Consider the following 7,643-nt stretch of genomic DNA (forward strand, 5'->3'; position numbering starts at 1 on the left):
TGTGTGTGTGTGTGTGTGGTGTGTGTGTGGTGTGTGTGTGTGTGTGTGTGGCGTGTGTGTGTGTGTGGTGTGTGTGTGTGTGTGTGTGTGTGTGGTGAAGAAGCTGGTGTGGGGTCTTGAGAAGCAGATGGTCCTGGAGCTGATGCCACTATCAAAGCCACAGATCCTCCCTGTGCTCTGAGCCTCATTCAGTCCTGGGGACAAACCCACCCATCAGGTATTAAGATAGTAGCCCTTATTATTCCTCATTTCAGCAACGATGAAACAAGAGGCCCAGAGAGGTTCAATAACTCACCCAAAGCCACACAGCTAGATTAGAGTCAGGCATCTTGGCAGCTCAGAGCCCAAGGCCCTAACCACCAGGTGATGCTGCGGCCGTGGGTAGGCCCTCGAACCCTGTTCCATCACAGCCTCCCCGGCCTGCCCTCCCCTCTGCTTTGTAGCCCTCAGTACTTTAACATTCTGTGCTGGTTAAACACACCGTGAATTTTTGCTGTTTGCTTTTCTGCCCCTTCCCCTCTCTCTCCCCACCTGTCACCACCCCAGTACAAGCCCACCGACTCTCAAACAGGCATTTGTCTTGTTCCCTCTGTATCCCCAGTGTCCTGCTGCAGGGAAGGGGCTCAACAGATATGTGTTGCATGGAAGGACTTGATGCCTGAATGGACAGGGTCATCTAGCCTTGACATACAGGACCTCTTGCTGCCCCGGTCCTGAGGAGGGACAGGGTGTGATGGGCAGGAGGCTGGGGCCACTTGAGGGCTGCAGATGACATTCCTAGCTCCCCTCTCCGTCGCTCTTGTTCTCCCTCAGTGAAAGTGAAGGCGTCTGAGCTGTGGCTAGTGGGCCTGGCTGGGGACTCCTGAGCTGGCACAGGGTGCCCTGGAGGTGGCTCCTCCCGGTTCTGTTCTCCCAGGAAGGCTGCCATGCCTAAGACGGAGTGGCCTCTTGGGTGTATGCTGGCCCAGACAGTGCCCAGCGAGACAGGTGGATACCTGTGCCTGGCCACTTCTCCCCTCTCTGGTATCCATCACGCCCCATAGCCCCACCCTGCCCCTACTAGGTGCCCTGGTGCCCCCACCCACCACTAGGTGGCACCAAGAGCCCTGAGACAGTGGGGAACTCTCCCAGAAGGGCTCAGGGGCCGGGGTGGGTGGAAGGGCTTCCATTTTGGCACTGGCTGGACCTCCTGCCCCCATGGTCCTTCCCTTGAATGGCATGGCAGCCTCTAAGCCCTGTGCTAAAGGATTTTCATTCATTACCTTGCATTCCCCCACAAGCCTCACAAAGGCCCAATGAGGTAGACACCATTTCTGTCCCCATTTTACAGATGAGGAAACTGAGCCATAGAGAGGTTAAAGCAATGTATCCAAGTCACATAGATAATAAGAAGGAGAGCCAGGACTCAAACCCTGTCTTCCTGGTTCTTGTTAGCTACTGCTTCCCTAAAGCTCTCTCATAAGGGTCAGTGGCCCCCAGAGTGAACCATGGGGCCCCAGAGCTAGCTGACCAGAGGCTCTGAGGAAGCCTTCAGAGTAGGGAGGCTGACTTGGAGGATTGGGGTGGGTTTGGGAGGGGAGAAGCTAGGGTCTGAGAGTGGGATGGAGGGGAGGTTGATGGAAGAGTCCTGCTCCCCAAGCAGCTGCCTGACCAGGGGTCCAGGAAATGGAGGAGAGAATACAGGAAAGGCCTGGAGGGGAAACCCAGGGTGGGGAAACAGCCAGCTTCCCCAGAGGGCCAAGAACAGGTGGGAGAAACTTGGGGGGCAGGAACAGGATGGGGGAGAAGCTGTCCCAGGTGTTAGAGGCAGTGCTGGGTCCAGATGGTGCTGAAATCCGGAGGCCCTGCTTTCAACTGTGCAGGCTGCGGTGGGCCCAGCCCAGGTTGGGGCCTCTGGATCTGGTGGGGTGGTGGAGCCCCCAAACACAGGAACCTGGGCCTGCCCTGGGAACTCTAGGGATTGGAGCAGGATAAGCCACCGGCTCAGATTTGCTCCAGCCTCAGCCCACTATGAGAGCCAAGTGGCAGTGCTGTCCATCCATCCATCCATCCTTCCATCTACACATGTGGACTGTACATGTGCCAGGAGCTAGGGACACTGCAATGAACAAGACCAATAAGGTCCCTGCCTTCCTGGGACTTATGCTCTAGTTTGGGGGAAATAGGCAATAAATAAGTAAATAAAACAGAGAGAGATAAGACAAAAAGTGATGCAGGGTCAAGGTGAGATCAGGTAATCCAGAAGGACTTCTCAGAGGAGGTGGTATTTGATGTAAAGGGCCAGAAAAGACTTCCCAGGCAGAGGAAACAGCAGGCACCCAGGCCCTAAGGCAGGAGTGAGCTTAGTGGCCTGCAGACACAGAGGGAAGGTCAGTAGATCTGAGGCGGAGTGAGCACTGGGCAGGGGGCGGGAGAAGAGGTGACAGAGGAGGGCAGGGCCAGATGGAGGAGGACCCTGCCAGGGCCAGATTGTTTCCTAAGTAGGATGGAATACGCTTGGAGGGTGCTAGGAGAGACAAGATTTGGTTTGCATTTTGGAAGATTATACTTGTTGATATTGGAGAATGGATTACAGGGGGCAAGGGTGGGGCAGAGAGATCACCCCCAGGGAGCTAGGGGCCCACGCTGGCAACTGCCAGGCACCTCAGTAGCTGGTATCAGTGGAAGGGGCACTGAACTGGGACTCTGGTGCCCTGCCCTGGATTCTAGTCCTGAGCACATCCTTCACTGGCTATGTGACTTAGAGATAACTGTCCCTCTCTGAGCCCCAATGTCTTTATCTGCAAAATAGGGACAAGAATAGCTTCTTGGGCTCCTTCCCCAGGATGCAGTGAGGGTCAGGGTTGGGGAAGGACAAAGAGCCAGAGCTTTATAAACCATAAGGTGCTAAGGTGCATCCAGAAGGTAGGAGTTCCCTGAGCCTGGGGTAAATTTGGGGGACAGATTTTTCCTGGGGGGAGCAGAAAAGGGGGTGACACGGTGATTGAAATCATCAGCCCCCACCCCTGCTCTGGGCTCCCCAGTCTTCCGGGTCTGGGATCCCAGCTAAATTCTGATTCCCAGAGGTTGCCCGCACCCCACCCCCACCCTCTGTCCCTCGATATATTTTTTTCTTGCATCTTCTTTTTAAAATAAAAACGCCGACCGCTCACGGCTCGCTGATGTTTATGCCTCAGTAATACATTATGTATTATTTTGTTTTAAGCACAGCTTTTGCATCCTGACAGTAACAATAAAATGTGACTATGGGATTGCTAATACAGACAGACTAATGTTTCCATCGCCCGCCTCTTTTTTTTGCGTCCTAAGCACTTTTGAAAAGGCTCCTTTTATATTCCTAATAAAATTATAGTAAAATACATCGATTTACTGGAAAAGAGTTTAGGGTGGAGGTTGAGTTTTTTTTCTCCCCCTCCCCCTGTGTGGGCTTCTTCCCCCCTCCCCAAAGGCTGATGAATATTCTGAATCAAAGCTTCTAAGTGCTTTTTGACCCTTGACCCCAGGTTGCATCCACCCGCAGTGGGACAGACTGCACTGATCACCTGGCCCCCAGCCAGCTTCAGGACAGGGCTGTGCGTGTGCTGAGGACTTGGGGTGTCGGGAAGTGGGGGGGTGTATCTCTGCCGGGGCATCCATGTGTTGAGGTGTGTGGGGCTACGTTTAAAGATGATTGCGGTCTGACTGTGTCTGAGGGTGTGTGCTAGCGTGTGTGCCCGTGTGATCGTTTCCGCGTAGGAGAGCTGGGGAGTGGTGGGTGTCGAGGTGTGTGTGTGCTTGTGTGTTACATTATGGGGGGGGCCCGCTGGGGGCGGGAAGTGGTGAGTGCCGGGCTGTGGGGTTGCGGTCTGACTGTGTCTGAGGGTGTGTGCTAGCGTGTGTGCCCGTGTGATCGTTTCCGCGTAGGAGAGCTGGGGAGTGGTGGGTGTCGAGGTGTGTGTGTGCTTGTGTGTTACATTATGGGGGGGGCCCGCTGGGGGCGGGAAGTGGTGAGTGCCCGGCTGTGGGGTGTTTGGGGGTTTATGGATGGGGGATCATGAGTCTATTTGGAAGACACTGTGGCCACTGGTCATTAGAGTGAGCACTGCGTGACGGCGCGGGGTGCGCTCAGAGGTATCAGCTTAAGTCGGGGATCGTAACTGTATTTCTGTATTTGGTTCTTTTCAAGCGCATGTTGCATGTTTTCCAAAAGACTACAAATCCAGGAGTCACTTTCCATCTGAAAAATGGGCCGTCACCCCAGCTGGCCACCGGTCCCTTTTCACTCCAGTGGTGTGTATATGTGCGTGTGTGCGTGTCTACACAGGGCTCTGTAAGGTCTCGGCGTATATGAATGGAGCGTGCCAAGGGGGTTCCACGTGTACGGGGACCACTGCCAGCTGTGGCTGTGCCGGGCTGGGGTGCTGCCTAAGCCGACAGGCAGACATCGAATCTCTGGAAGGACGGGGAGGGGCAACCCTACAGTTGCAGGTGGCCTCCTGGCAGGGGTGGCATCGGTGCAGCAGCCAGGGGAAGGGTCCCGGGCCACACGAAAGAGAAGCTGTGGGTGAACAGAAGGAAAGGGGGCCCAGGGAGGGTGGGGCCGGCACACTCATCACCTTGGCCAACATCAGCTCCCAAGTCTGGGCAGCAGGTCCTGGCGGCCTGAGCAGCAGGAGATGGCCTAAACCTGCCCTGGGTGTGCACCTGGGGGCCCGACCCAGAATCCGGGGGGGCAGGGGCAAAGGCTCTCCTTCTAGCTCCTTATGTCTTGGCTTCCTGGGGCCAGACCCCACCAGCTTTCACCCTGCCCCCAGAATCAAAAGTCTGGGAAATAAAGAGACCCTCATACACCCCCCTCCCCAACCCCCGTGGTATCTCCCTTTAGGGAGTCGCAGCAGCAGATTCCTTGAGACCCTCAGGAGCCCCCTGGCCAGAGGGCTGCTTCCGGGGCATGGAGCTCAGGGGAGGAGCCCACAGAGAAGCCTGGATCCCCGGCACCCCAGCCTGGATGAGCTGAGTGCCCGCAGCCCCGCCTGCCACTCCAGCTGAGCTGCCCTCCCTCCCCAACCCTGCCCCACCGCGCTCTCTGAGTGTATGTGGATTTGCACAATTCAGAAACAGGGAAGGAAAAAAAAAGGAATTGGGTTTTGTGTACTAAGCACTTTTGAGGGCAATCTGGGGCCCCCTAATCCAGAGGTTTATAACCTCCCCAGCTAATGCTCTCTGACACTGTGTTTTGATATCATTACTACATTATACTCACAATTTTTGAGTGAAAAAATACAGTACTTAGAAAGTCGAAATTCATAAATAAATTCATGTCAAACCGCACTTAATATTGATTTTGTTAGTGTTCAGATTCAATAATAAGGTACTGCGTGCATGAATATTTAAATATAATCATCATTTCTGCATCTCCTAATGGCCTCTGCTCCTCTACACTCAATTTAAACACAATTTAAAAACTATAATGTATTGAAAAATACTAGGATTTAGCAATAAATCATCATCGGGAGATTCCAGGCCTCTTATAGGGTGGCTCGATATGGGTTTCTCCGGGGACTGTACAATTAGATTCATGTTTTTAAACTTCTCAATTATCCATATACCATAATTTTATGTGAAAGTTTGTTTCGCTTACCCCCCCCCCGCCCGCCCCCCCACCCCCAGCCTCTCTCTGTAGGAAGCGGTAGGATATCGCTTAAGTGTTCTCTTAGCCAGAGTGGAGTGGGGTCAGAGGTGGCCGTCCTCAAACTGAATTAGAGGCCAGGCCTGCCAGAGGCAGCCGGCGCTGAGTCACTTAATCACATTATTTGGGAAAAATATAGGGGGGAAAGAGATAAAATGACTTAAAATGAACTTGCCAAGGAGGAAGTGGAGTTTTTTAGATTTACTTAAAAAGCAATCCTTGGCCTGATGAAATAGAGGCAGGGCTGCGGCAGGATGTGGTAAGAGCCAGCGGACGGGCTGGACGGGCAGGACGGGCGGGGGACGGGCTGTGGGAGCAGAGGGCCTTCCAGCCTGGTCCCTGGGCCCCAGGCCTTCGCGAGGAGCCCCTGGGGATGCAGAAGGCCCTGGGGTGAGGATAAAGGGGGTGCCCTTGGGATGGGGGGGAAGCTGCTGGGGTCCCTGCATCTGAGAGCCTGAAGGTGGGCTGGGGCAGTCAGCGGGGGAGGACAGGGTGTGGCGGGGTCCCTGGGGCATCTGGGGCCCGCAAGGTGCCCTGGTGGTGGTAGGCAGCAGCTGGTGCTGACAGATGGCTGTAGAAGCAGCCCAGCAGCGTTGATTGATTACAGGAGTGGATGGGACCCAGGGACCTGGGGGTGGTGCCCGCTGGCTCAGAGCGTTGAACCGCACCCCCAGTCCATAGAACCGGTCATCCTCCACCCCACTTAGCCAGCACCTACTGGGCGCCTGGTGCTTCACATATAGCCCACGTGAGTCCCACATCCACCGTGCGATATGAGGCACGGTCATGCCCGTTTTATAGATGAGAAAGCTGGAGTTCAGAGTGGTGAAGGAATTGGTCCAAGGTCACACAGCTGGGACAACAGGAGGATTTGAACGCAGAGCCAGCTCACTCCAGAGCCAATCCTCTTTTTGCCTGGTTCCATGTTCACTTGGAAGATACAGTTGGAGGGTGGGTACAATGTTGGCCCTGAGCCATGGCCTCTGACACGCTCCAGAGTTGCTATGCAGCTGTTTACGGCCCAGGGAGACAAGACCAACATCTGCCCCTATGGCAAAGGGGCAGGGACTTGGCCCATCTTCATTCTGGAAACCTGTCTGGTCCCTGGGGAGCCAGGGAGGGTCATTCAAGGGATTCCGGAGCTGGACCTCTGGGCTTGTTGCTAAGGGAACGCACGTGTTGGACAGTGAGGGATGCCCTATGACAGCGATGTCCTTGGGACCACTCTGGAACCGACGGACAGGCAGCTGATGGGAGTGGACACCTGGTATTCTAGGTGAGGCTTTCCACACTGGACAAAAATGCCAGGACAGCAGCTTGAACCGGGGAGGGGAGGGCCACAAGAGGAGTAGCAGCGTGCTGCTTCATGAGCCCGGAAAGGACTGGCAGGAGGACCCAGGTCATCACCGGGGATGTTTTCAGGTACGTGGGCTGCAGTCCCAACCTGCCTCTCAGTCTCTGAGTCTCATGCTACATCTGTGAAATGGGGAGAAAGACACCACTTCCCGGTGGTGTATTGTCCCGGAGAGGAAATGACGCAGGCATCGTGCGTGGCCACAGTAGTAGCTATTACGATGTCATATCTGGGATCCGATTTGGGCTCTAGACCCCCAGAGAATAGGGTTTTTTTTTCTGCTGGTTTGCATTGCCCCAGTCCCTTTGTCTGGGTTTGGGGCTGTGGGGCTGAATGCCAAGAAACCTGGCCTCCGATTGGGTGAGAGCCGGGTTCCCACCCCTGTCAGAGGCCTTTGCCATGGGGGAAACCCGTAAGGCTGTGTCAGCAGCTTCCCTGCTCCCAAGCCGAGGGCACAGGAAAGCAGGGAGGTCAGGAGAGGGGGCTTCAAGGGCCCGAGTGCCTGGACCCGTGGCTCAGCCTCTCCAGCATCCCACAGCTGCTGAGGCCATTAGCTCATTCATTCATTCATTCATGCACTCACTCTTTCAGCAAATACCTACTGTAATCCAGGCACTGTTC

Source organism: Physeter macrocephalus, chromosome 3 (assembly GCF_002837175.3).
Source record: "Physeter macrocephalus isolate SW-GA chromosome 3, ASM283717v5, whole genome shotgun sequence".
Lineage (NCBI taxonomy): Eukaryota > Metazoa > Chordata > Mammalia > Artiodactyla > Physeteridae > Physeter > Physeter macrocephalus.